Source organism: Pinus tabuliformis, chromosome 8 (assembly GCF_031772625.1).
Source record: "Pinus tabuliformis cultivar Carrire ecotype Pingquan chromosome 8, CPIR1, whole genome shotgun sequence".
Classification (NCBI taxonomy): Eukaryota; Viridiplantae; Streptophyta; class Pinopsida; order Pinales; family Pinaceae; genus Pinus; species Pinus tabuliformis.
The window spans coordinates 1,897,790,403-1,897,802,914 of NC_142294.1; positions in this window are offsets into that span (position 1 = coordinate 1,897,790,403).

Sequence of the window (12,512 nt, forward strand, 5' to 3'; positions counted from 1 at the left end):
GTTTTGTTTTGTATATTTTATGTTATTGATTTTAATTCAACCCCTTTGAAACTGTCCAAAACTTTTTGAAGCATAATGTTTACAAGAAAATAGATGAAAAATATCATATGAATTCTAAAATCTCAAACTCATATGCTATTGGGTAGAGTATTCCTTCATGAATACAACATGATCAACTCCACCACCCAAGGACAAACACTGCCTTAAGTCTGCTAGGCTACAAAGTGGTGTTGCAGAGAAATCAATAGAAGGGAGCTAAAACTTTGTTTTCCTAGGCTCTAAACAACTTAATTGAGTGCTTAAAAATATTGATTAAGTGTTTAAGGTAAAAATTCAAATAGCTCGATCGAAGGTTTAAGAAACCCTTTATCGAGGCCTTAACATGGTTAAACAATGGCTCGATCAAGCCACATTTTTAATTATGTACCCAAGATGTATTGGGGGGAAATTTTAAAAAAATTACTCAATTGAGCCCATAACCTTGGGTTACACAAAAGCTTAATTAAGGGTTTGTTTTAATGCCTGATCGAGCAATCTTTAAACCCTCAAATAAATCGATCAAAGTCTTAAAGATCACTCAATCAAGGACTTAAAAGGCTCAATCGAGCTACTTTTTTTTCATCCACAACATGCCTTGACTTGCCAAAAAAGTGTAACCTAACTCCATGCATATACCCATTTAGATCTCCCACTTGAGGGCTTATTCCTATTTCTAGTCTAAGAGTGTCCTCTTATAGAAAAGACATCTCAGTTCTATATCTCCATGTTTTTCTATCTCATATCCTTCAACAATAAGGATGATAATGTTTAATCAATCTTTAAGGTAGTTATATGACTACCTATGGTAATAACTAGACTATCCCACAAGTTTGGTAGAGAAAACAACAAACTACTGCACTTATTTCCATCTAAAATTTTAATATAAACAAATAAAAAACTAACTTACCACAATATTGAAGGTATTATGATGCTCTATCACCTAATCTTCATCCTTCATCCTCAAGTTATATAACTTTTTCTGCAAGAATAGTTTGTTCACCAGGGACTTATATTGATACAAAGCCTCTAAATTATCCCACAAATCCTTTGCCATAGCTTCCCCTAACATATTCAATAATACTAAATCCAAGAGACACAATCATATTGTGCTCTTTTCCTTCTAATCAAATTTCGTCCAGCCTTTTCTTGGCATCCCTATCAGTGTTATACCTAGATCAACAACAATCCACTAATCTCTATCCACCAACATATCCTCCATCTTGAGCTTCCATAACTCAAAACTCTATCCATTGAATTTCTCTATCTCTATCTTTCCATTGTTTTCCATTTCCTTTCACCAAAAGAATCGATCTTGTAGATCTCCCACTGTAACAAGGTCTACCATAGGCCCAAGAAAAACCCCTTAGTCGCAAAGGCATTCCCTTGAAGCCAAAATTATTGTGATACCAAATGTAGGTTTTTTACCCTATACAAAAATTACTTGCAAATGAATTCTTAAAAACAAAAAATATACAATGGCAAGAAAAACAAATATATGCAAATATTTTTCTCCTAGATCCCAAAACTGGGAAAACCAGATTGATTTTTCATTATATTCCTTTCAATTTTACAATACATTATATACATGATGCCCCCCCTGCAAACTTCTCAGCAAGGGGGGGGTATCTCCCCCCTACAACCTCCTCATTTGAGCTAGTTGTGCAAAGAATATAACACATACCACCATTAGGTTATTCCCTATCACTAATATACATTATTCTCTACTCCATTGTAGCACTGTAATTTTCTCTACTCCAATACTACAACACTGCAAACTTCTTACATAGCTTTGCATGAATAACTTTTCACTTATTCTTTGCCTCTTCGATGCATATATTTTTTCTATAACTCTATAAGGAATATTGCACATCTATCACAACATCATCCCACTTTTTTTATATCTTGCAAGGCTAAAAGGTAGAATTCATTGAACTACAAGATAATTGATAGGGCTCATAAACCCCATATACTCACAACAACACCTAGATTTACATTTTCTCACTAGTTTTATTAATGCAGTTGCAATATTATGTAAGGTGTCAACTTTCTCTAGTATAATCTTTCCATCATCTACCATGTCCCTAGGGAAATGGTATTAGATACCTATATGCTTTGTTTTTGGATGAAATGTTGGCTTCTTATATAGAAAAATGACACCGTTACTATCACATTAAATTGCAATAGCCATTTGACTTAGCCCTACTTCATAACATAGTTTCATAATCCATATGACCTCCTTATAGGCATGAATAATTTCTATACACTCTATATTTATAGTGGATAGATAGATCAAATATTGTTGCTTACTCATCCAACTCATTTCTCCACCAAACAAGTAAAACATGTATCGACTCATAGATCTCCTTCTATCTACATCTCCTACCCAATCAAAATACACATGCATTGAGTGTAGGTTCCTTGAAGCATAACTATGATAGAAAATGGAATATGTAGAGGTACCTCATAGATACTTGAATATCCTCTTCAATAAAAGCTAGTGTTTACATCTATGATTAGCCCCGAATTAACTCAAGGTCCTAATTTCTACTTAGGCAATATATGGTGTAGTACAAACCATAGCATGCATCAAATTACCAATTGCACTAGAATATGAAACAAAACCACATATTCCATAGGTATTGTAGGGAATTTCTCAACCAAAATTTTAGTTTCCATAAATCAAAATGATTAATGTTACACAATCTTCCATGTAAAAATATTGCAACACATATGTTACATACTTACTTTAGCTCAACCAAAGTCTTTTATTTGCTATGTCTCTCCTAAAATCCATTCCTAAGATATATTTTATATCCCCCAAGTCATTCATATCAAATTGTGCTAAAATTTGAGACTTCAAATTGAAAATAACATCTTGACTATTACCAAAGAATAACATATAATTTACATATAAAGTGATAACAAGAAAATGATCACCATGTTGTTTGCAATATATATAATGATCTAATTTGGATCTTAGAAAACCTAATCCCAAGAAAAAGGACTCAAAATCTTGGTACCACATTCTAGGATACTATTTGAGACAATATAAAGACTTTTATGACCTTTTACAACACAGGTTTTTTGCTATGTCATATAGATCTCCTCCTTCAAGTCACCATTTAGGAATTTTGTTTTCACATATAATTGTTCTATTTCCAACTCAAAGGTAATTTTATGAATAATGGGAACCTAATAGATGTTAACTTAGCATATGGGAAAAAGATATCACCAAATCTATCCCCCTGACCTAGGAATATCCTATTGCAACCAACCTTGCCTTGTGATTTTCAACACTACCTTCTAAACCGATCATTTTTTTAAACACCCATTTACAACTATTGTTTTAATCCATTAGTAAGTGGGTCTAAATCCCATGTATTATGATTTATAAGTGAAACAATTTGATCATCCATAACCAATCTCTAATATTCCTTATCTACCACATTCATTGCCTCTTTCATAGTCCTATGATCATTGGTTTTAGTTAAAGAAAAATATATATGAAATTACAACATCTACAATTATACCTATATGGTTTCCTCCTTTCTTGAGTGGACCTCATTAAACTTTGAGTTAGATTTTTTTCCTCTTTCGAAATATTTGAGACCTCTTCCTCATGAGGTCCTTCATGAAATTATTGTTCACTTTTTGGTTAGATTTATTAGCCTTGGATGCAATAATGTGATCTACCACAATAATCATATATGTACAATTTCATACAATTTATAGATAAAATATTTATCTATTTATTCCAAAACCCACATGGATAGGTTGTGATAGAGCTTAGAGAATAATTCACTTAGTAATAATATCTTGAATTGTTGCACATCCCTAATCATGCTGACCACCATCAACATGTGGGGGACCACTCTCCTCTTAACCCTAAGCTCAATTGCACCATATCCTTCTACAATTGGTCACCCTTGAGCCTTGAATCTACCATTATGCCATAATTTATTAGGCTATTGTCTCAAGCCAAATTTATGCCTAAATTAATTTCTTCTCCTTATTTATATAGACTCCATCCATGATAAATAAACCCATCCCTAGAATCCCCTCATAATTACTTAGTTATTTATTAACTTTTCCTTTCCCATTATTATACTTCATTTTTCTTTTTGATAAGTATAAAAGTTCTATTGATCAAATAGAAATAAAATTACATCATTTTCCATCATGATTATTTTTTTTGGCACAATATGCCCTATACTAATCATATCAAATCAGAGATGAATAATAATGAGAATAAAAAAGTAGACATAAAAGGACAGGCGAAACAACTAGAGAGGAGAATCACCCAAATTGGGGCTAATCCTCAAGGCTACCTTTCTTTCCTTACTTTTTCAAAACCTTGACCAAACCTTCCAAAGGTAATTTGATCAATGCGGCAGAGTGATCTTTATGAACAAAGGTTTCATAGCCTGTTATGTAATGTATGAAATTTTAGATAGCATGAACAATATCTAAGAATTCATTTTCAGTTACAATGTAATTTAACTCAGGGGATTCAAATTCTTACTTGTGTAATAGATGGCATAGGGGATCAAATCTTTTTGTCCTAATACAGCTCCCAGAGATGTATCTGAAGCATCTGTTGAAATATGAAAAGGTAGTTTCCAATTTGGACCTCTTAAGATGGGTGCTTCAGAAATTTTTGCTTTTAAAGTCTCAAATGCCAACTGGAAATCAGGATTCCAATTGAATTCACAATATTTGGTGAGTAATTTGAAGAGTGGGGATGCTAGTTTAGTGAAATTTTCTATAAACCTTCTATAGTATCCTGTGAATCCTAGAAAAATTCTAACATCCTTTTGACAACTTGGAATTGATAGTTTAGAGATGACTTCAACTTTAGATTTATCAACTTTAATTCCATCTCCTGAAATGTGATGTCCTAAAACAATCCCTTCTGTAAACATCATAAAACATTTTTCATGGATTAGTGAAAGGTTTGCTTCCTTACATCTTTTAAGAACTTTTTCCAAATTTTCTAAAGGTTCTTCAAATGTATTTCCATAAACTGTAAAGTTATCCATATACACATATACACAATCATGTATTAGATCAGAAAAAATTCCTAGTACTGCTCTTTGGAATGTTGCAAGTGCATTGCACAATCCAAAAGGAAGTACTCGGTAGGCATAAGTTCCCCTTGGACAAGTGAGTGTGGTTTTATCTTGATCTTCAGGTGCTACCTAAATTTGATTGTAACCACTAAAACCATCCAAAAATGAGAAATACTTCTTACCTGCTAATGTATCTAACACTTGATCTATAAAAGGCAAAGGAAAATGGTATTTTAGGGTAGCTTTATTCAATTCTCAATAATCAATACTTACCCTCCATTTACCATTCTTTTTAGGCACAATCACTAGAGGAGAAACACACTTGCTATTTGAAATTGGGTAAATTAAGCTTACATTCAACAATTTTTGCAACTCCTCTTTCACAATTTCCCTAAGATTTGGATTCATCCTTCTTTGAGGTTGTCTGATAGTTTTACAATTTTCCTCAATGTAGATGTGATGTATACAAGTCTTAGGACTAATTCCTTTCATGTCAGTGTATTCCCATGCATATGCAAAAGAATGTTGTTGTAATGTTTTGATTAGCTTTTCCTGTTGTAGTTTTTCCAAGTTATTGTTTATGTTCAACGTTTTCCCTAGAAAGATTTCAACTGTAGAGCTACCAAATTCTTCCATAGAATAAAGAGACATCTGCCTAGATGACAAATATTCAATATTGGATATTTCTTGAAAATGATCATGTTCATATTCTGGAGATTGTTCAAAATTTTCCATTATATTTAAGATTTGACTATCTTTACTAATGGTTGAAATAGTAAAGAGAGGCTGAATGTCATTTTCATCATCAATCCATTCTTTGTCATCCATCTCTGTGATTGTTCTTGCTGGAGGATATAGAGTGAATTTCTTAGTTGAGTTACCATTAGAGATATACATATCACCAAATTTACAACTAATGAAAGCATCAACTATAGCCAACCAAGATCTTCCTAATATAAGTGGATGTCCTCTTAGATTGTTCCTAGGGGTTAAGATCATAAAATCGATAGGGTAATCCAAAGAGTCTAAGGACACTGAAATATCTTCTAACACATCATCTGGTTTGATTACAGATCTATCTGCCAATTGCAGTAATGTAGGTGTATAAATAAGAATAGGAAGCTTGAGTTGTTCCATGGTTTGTTTTCTCATGATGTTTATTGTTGCTCCTAAATCAATCAATGTATTCGGAATTTAAACTCTATTGATATGTGTTTTTACAACTCGACTTCCTCAATCTACATATTTTTGTATGGAAATTTTTCCCATCATTATGTCTGCTATTTTTCCTGCCAACTCAATTCTTTTTATTTCTTTTTTTTTCTTCATGCTCAACTCCTTTATTGTTTTAGCTAGAATTGGAATCTCCTTAATGGCTTGTAACAGAGGGATTTTGATACAGACATTTTTCAATTCATCTAGAAAATCATAATTAGGCAACATAATATGCTTTTCTACCCCTCTATCAACTTGTAATCTTTCAGGAAAAGGAGGTGTAGAAGTAGACCCTGGTGGTTTCTCTATGATAGGAGTTGAGTTTATTGGTTCTTTCTGTTTTTCATTTTCAGTATTCTAGTTTCGAAGAGATGTTCCTTCAAAAAATTTATTTGGTTGTAGAGAATCTTCCTCGGAATTGCCTTGTTCTTGAATAACTACAGAAGGTTTTTTCTTTTCTAATATCCTACCAGATCTTAGTTGGACATCATTGAGATCTAGAGGAGTGATCATATAAGTTGGAAATTGTTGTCCTTCCACCATAGGTATTCTGAGGATTTTTATTGTTGGGGTTTGGTAATGGTTGGGTAGGTAACTGATTTGGTCTCTGTGGGAATGACAATGAAAGTTGAGGATTTTGGTTTTGAAGTTGGGGCTGTTGATTTTGTTGAGGAATTTGTTGGGAAGGATAGTTTGGATATGATGGAGGATATTTATAGTATTGAGAGAATCCTCCATATGGATTTTTCATTCCTTGAGCCCAAGGTTGAGATTATGATTGATATTGAGGCCAAGGTTGCTGCCAATAATTCTAATTTGGTGGGGGCTAAATATACATTTGGTTGTTAAATACATGGTTTTGTGGCCCCTGCCAAGGTCTTCTGGAGACAAAGCAAAGAGATTCCGTTGGATTTGAAAATTTTTCCTCTTGAAAAATAGCCTTAAGACCACGAATTGAAGGACAAATCTTGGTCTCATGGTTTTCTGAACAAATCACACAAGTCTCTATGATTTTTGCATCTAAAGGGCATTCTCTTAAAGCATGCTTCTTTCTACATTTGGGATAGAAAATAGCTAAAGCATCAGTCTCGGATTTCTGCTTGTTTTGTAACTTAAGGGTGTCTATATGTTCACTAAGGCTCCCTAGAATATTTGTTTTAAATTCATCAAGCATGTTTCCAATTTCTACCCTACTCACTGATCCAGTTGCAGATTTATTCACTCTAGCAAGAGAAGGATCTCTTGGACCTTTCCCAATTTTGGATTTTCCTCTTGAGAGATGAACACATAATTCTCCAATGTCATTTAATGGGAGTTGAGAGATATCTCCGTTCCCCATCATGTTAAGGATGTCTATCCACTCATCTCCAATGGCTTTTAATAAAAGAGATTTTAAAGTATCTTGATCTAAGTTTTCCATTTTTTCTCTTTTTAAGTTATAGTTGAATCTTTCAATTAAATCCTCCAAATTTTCATCCTCTCTTTGCATCATTTTAAACACTTCATATTTGTGATTGATAGGCATGCAATAATCCAAATACCTGTCCAAAAATTCTTTCTTCATGTCATTCCATGTTCTAATAGACTAAGTGACCAATCCCATGAACCATTTTAAAGCAGCTCCTTTCACTATTTAAGGAAACAATTTGAGTTTTTGAGAGTCTTGTAAATAATCATAAGTTCTGCACAAGACTTCAAATTCAAATAAAAAGGTTTTAGGATGTTCACTTTTTAATCCATGAAAATTTGGGAGGACAGAAGGTGAGATATTTTTCATTATGGCATCTGTTTCTTCATCAACTATAGGGAATCCAAAAGAATTGTCAACTTCCCTATTTCCTCTACCTTCTCCATTATTTCCTCTACCTTCTCCATCATTTCCTCTACCTATTCCTCCTCTAAATGGTGTAAATTCTCCATTCAGAACTCCCTCTCCTTCTTCTTCTCTTCATGCCATTATAGATTCTTCAGGGTTAATATAAGATTCAACCTGCAAGGTTAATTTCTCTTCCTCTGGTTCCTCTATCAATGGTATGTGGAAGAAAGGTTATACTTCTCTCTCTCCACTAGGTATTTCTAATTCTTCAACTAAAATATGTTCCCTTGTAGAGGTGAAAAAGGCTACTCCTTCTATTGGAGATCTAAGATTTTCTTCCTCTAGGACTGCCTTAGTAGATGAAGTAGGAGATCCTCTTAATTGGATTTCTGACCTTAGAACTTCAGGAAGTCTATGGCTAGTGAAATGTGGAATATGAGTTTGAGATGGAGGTGTATCTCTTCTTAGTCTTGGTGGAGTAAGTGGTGTTGTATGAATTAAACTCCTGCCTCTAGCTATGAATCTACCCCTAGAGTCTCTTTCTCTACGCATATCATTTTTTAGATGTAAGAGATAAGGTTACATAATTACACTTCCCCGGCAACGGTGCCAAAATGTTTAGTCAATGTAGTGTCCTAAATTGCTTGCATAAATTATCAACCGAGGTTTTTAAACTGATGAAGTGTGGTGAACTATATTGCTTAGTTAACCTTTTCCTTGCTTCGTTGTTTTGTATTTTATGTTGTTTTTGGGGGGTTTCTGTTCTTTGATGTATTAAAATGTACAACCTAAAACTATGAGAAAATTTAAATGAATCTAATGAATTTTAAATGAAAGGAAATGTTCCTAAGTTAATCTAATTTCCTAAAAATGGGCCAAGAACTGTTGGCTAGTTAAAACATAAAAAAAACAAAGCATCTATCTTATCCTACCATTAGTCCTAATGCATAGATCTAATTCTTAAAACCAAGAATGAAATTGATGCAGAAGGTAACTCAATAATTGCATTCATTAAACATTCAACCACTCAATTTTGGAGTATGATTAAATCATTCTCCTTGAAATGATTTTTGGGAATATCAGTGATGCAACTAAGTGAGGATCTGAAAGAAAAAAGGTAAAAGCATGTAAACCTAACTGTAAACAACTAATGTATTTTTCACTTTCTCCAACTTTGAAATGTGAAGTATTACCCTCTTGAAGTGTTGTGCAAGAAATCAATTACACCTGAGTTCCTAAGTTCCTAGGAAAATAACAATGTACTAAGTAAATTCAATCACTGTATGAATTAGACATTTAACCATTTAGTTTAGGATCATCATCATCTTGAAATGGCTTTTGAAAACATCCATTAACACAATTAATTGACAATTTTTTTCTAAGAAAATGAGTGACAAATAAGTAAGGAAACTAAGCAATTGGGTATTCTTATTACTTCATTCTTAACTTAGTTTGGAAACACAGTCATTTTTCTCCACGAAATTTCTTAGAAGAACAAGGCTGCATAGTTGCGATTTATCATTATGCTATTGATTAAAAACTTAAATGAAATATGATTAAATCAATCTTCTTGAAATGATTTTTGGGAATATGAATGATGCAACTAAGTGAGGATCTGAAAGAAAAAAGGTAAAAGCATGTAAAATTAACTATAAACAACTAATGTATTTTTGACTTTCTCCAACATTCAAATGTGAAGCATTACTCTCTTGACGTGCTGTGCAAGAAATCAATTATACCTTAGTTCCTAAGTTCCTAGGAAAATAACAATGTACTGAGTAAATTCAATCACTGTATGAATTAAACATTTAACGATTTAGTTTAGGATCATCATCACCTTGAAATGGCTTTTGAAAACATCCATTAACATAGTTAATTGACAATTCTGTTTTAAGAAAATGAGTGACAAATCAGTATGGAAACTAAGCAACTATGTATTATTATTACTTCAATCTTAATTCAATTTGGAAACAGGGTCGTTTTCTCCATGAAATATCTTAGAAAAACAAGGCTGCACATTTGTGATTTATCATTATGCTATTGATTAAAAACTGAAATGAAATATCATCCTAATTTAGAAAATAGATTTGCTAAAATCAGAGTAATGGAAATTGAACTAAAAACGACAAATCAAAAACCTCCTTCAGTGCAAGGGCCCTCTGCAACTGACGTGGCTAGAATGCTAGCTAGTTGAGGATGCACTTTAAACGATCATTGGTAGCACGAAGTTTGTATTATAAAAAAATGAAGTCTGAATACAGAATATCAACAAAAAGCCTGAAGTTAATGTAATTCCTTCTAACTTCTCTCGATTACATGCAACCGATATTTAAAGGAAAATAACATAACTTTTTATGAGATAAAATTGCTACAAGTGGCTAATTCGAATTAAATGTAGCATGATTGTTTATGAGATAAACTTGCTACAGGTGGCTAATCAAATTGCAATAGGACTGTTTAAACTTTTGATTAGCTACAAGTGGCTAATTCGAATTAGATTTTCAACAGAACTGTTAGAATCTTGATTAGCTACGAAAGAAAAAATCAAGAGTCCTACTGCTTTCAGATAAAATACTTTGACTCCATCTTTGACCATGACTTTAGGCTTTCTTTTCCATCGATCTGGACTGAGTGAATAGGATAGAATCCATGTGGAGATGATTCTAGAAATGCCCATGTGTCCCAATTCTTCATTTGACATCTGGAACCTACCAAACCATGAGAGTAGCTACGGAATCCATAGTTAGCTATAGAATAGGTTGCGTTCTATAGCTAATTTGAAAAAATATATTCAAATAGCAAGAACATGAAAACATAATATGGTGATGATTTTAATGCTTTCCTTAAGACAAAACCTAGCATTTATCATTGATTGGGTCTATAATCTTATGAGAAAGTGAGGGAAAAAGGTCAAAAAAAATGTCAAGGAGAGGGTAATTCTGAGGTTCAACAACTTCCTAGTCTCATATCACACCACTTTTCCCTTGTGCATAAGGACTCCACCAAGTCCTTTTTTACATGCATATGTACACACTACAAACTCTTTATCTGGATCTGCAATCTTAATGACTAGAGCATTGGTCAAGAACTGCTTTAGTTGCTTAAAACTAGCTGCACATTCTTCTGTCCATTCAAACTTCTTATATTTCCTCTGCAAGGATTTCATTGGATATGCAATGTGTGAGAAGTTCCTAGTGAACCTCCTATAGTAACTTACCAATCCTATGAATGATCTCACCTCATCCACATTCTTAGGAGTTTCTTACTCCATGATGGCCCTTATCTCTTGTAGATCTATTGTTATTCCTTCCTTAGAAACAACATGTCCCAAGTAATGCACCTCTGTCTAAAAGAAGTTGCACTTGCTAAGTTGGGCATACAACCGATGCTCTCTTAGCAATCTCAACCTTTCTGCTAAATGCTCGGCATGCTCTTCTTCATTCCTTGAGTATATCAAGATGTCATCAATGAATATAATAACAAACTTGTCCAGATAAGGATGCAACACATTATTCATGAAACATATAAATGTAGCTAGGGCATGAGTCAAACTGAATGGAAATACCACAAACTCATAATGCCCATACTTTGTCTTGAAGGCAATCTTGTAGATATCCTCTTCCTTGATGCGTACCTGATGGTATCTTGATCTCAAGTATATCGTAGAGAACATTTTTGCTCCCTTCAACTGATCAAACAAATCATCAATCCTCAGTAATGGGTACCTATTCTTGATTGTCACCTTGTTCAGTTGCATGTAATCAATGCACAATCTAAGAGTACCATCTTTCTTCTTTACAAACAACACTCATGCACCCAAGGTGATACACTTGGAATAATTTATCCCTTGTCAAGCATCTCATTTAACTGCAATTTCAAATCTACTAGATCTAAGGTACTCATCCTATAAGGTTCCTTCGATGTTGGTGTTTCCCTTGGCACCAACTCAATAGAGAAATATACTTCCTTGTGAGGAGGTAACTCTAGAATCTCTACTGGAAACACATCCTGATACTACTGCAATATAGGTTACCTACTGAATACTTCTGCATCCTCAACATCTTTACCCTTGTCACTAGATATATGCAATGCAAACATCACACAAACTTTTTTGCAACTACGCTTAACCTGCATAGCAGTAACCATCCTCATTGATGCAGTCTTCTTCTTTCCCTACAAAATTCTATTTTCCCCATTATCATCTAGGCATTCAATGGCCTTGTCAAAGCAATCCACTTTGGTCATGTGAAGCTACAATCAATCCATATTCAAAAGCATGTTATATGTGTTTAGTCAATTTAGTGTTGTCTAAATTGCTATCATAAAATGTCAACCAGGGGCTCGTAAGCTGATGAAGTGAAGGTGTACTATAT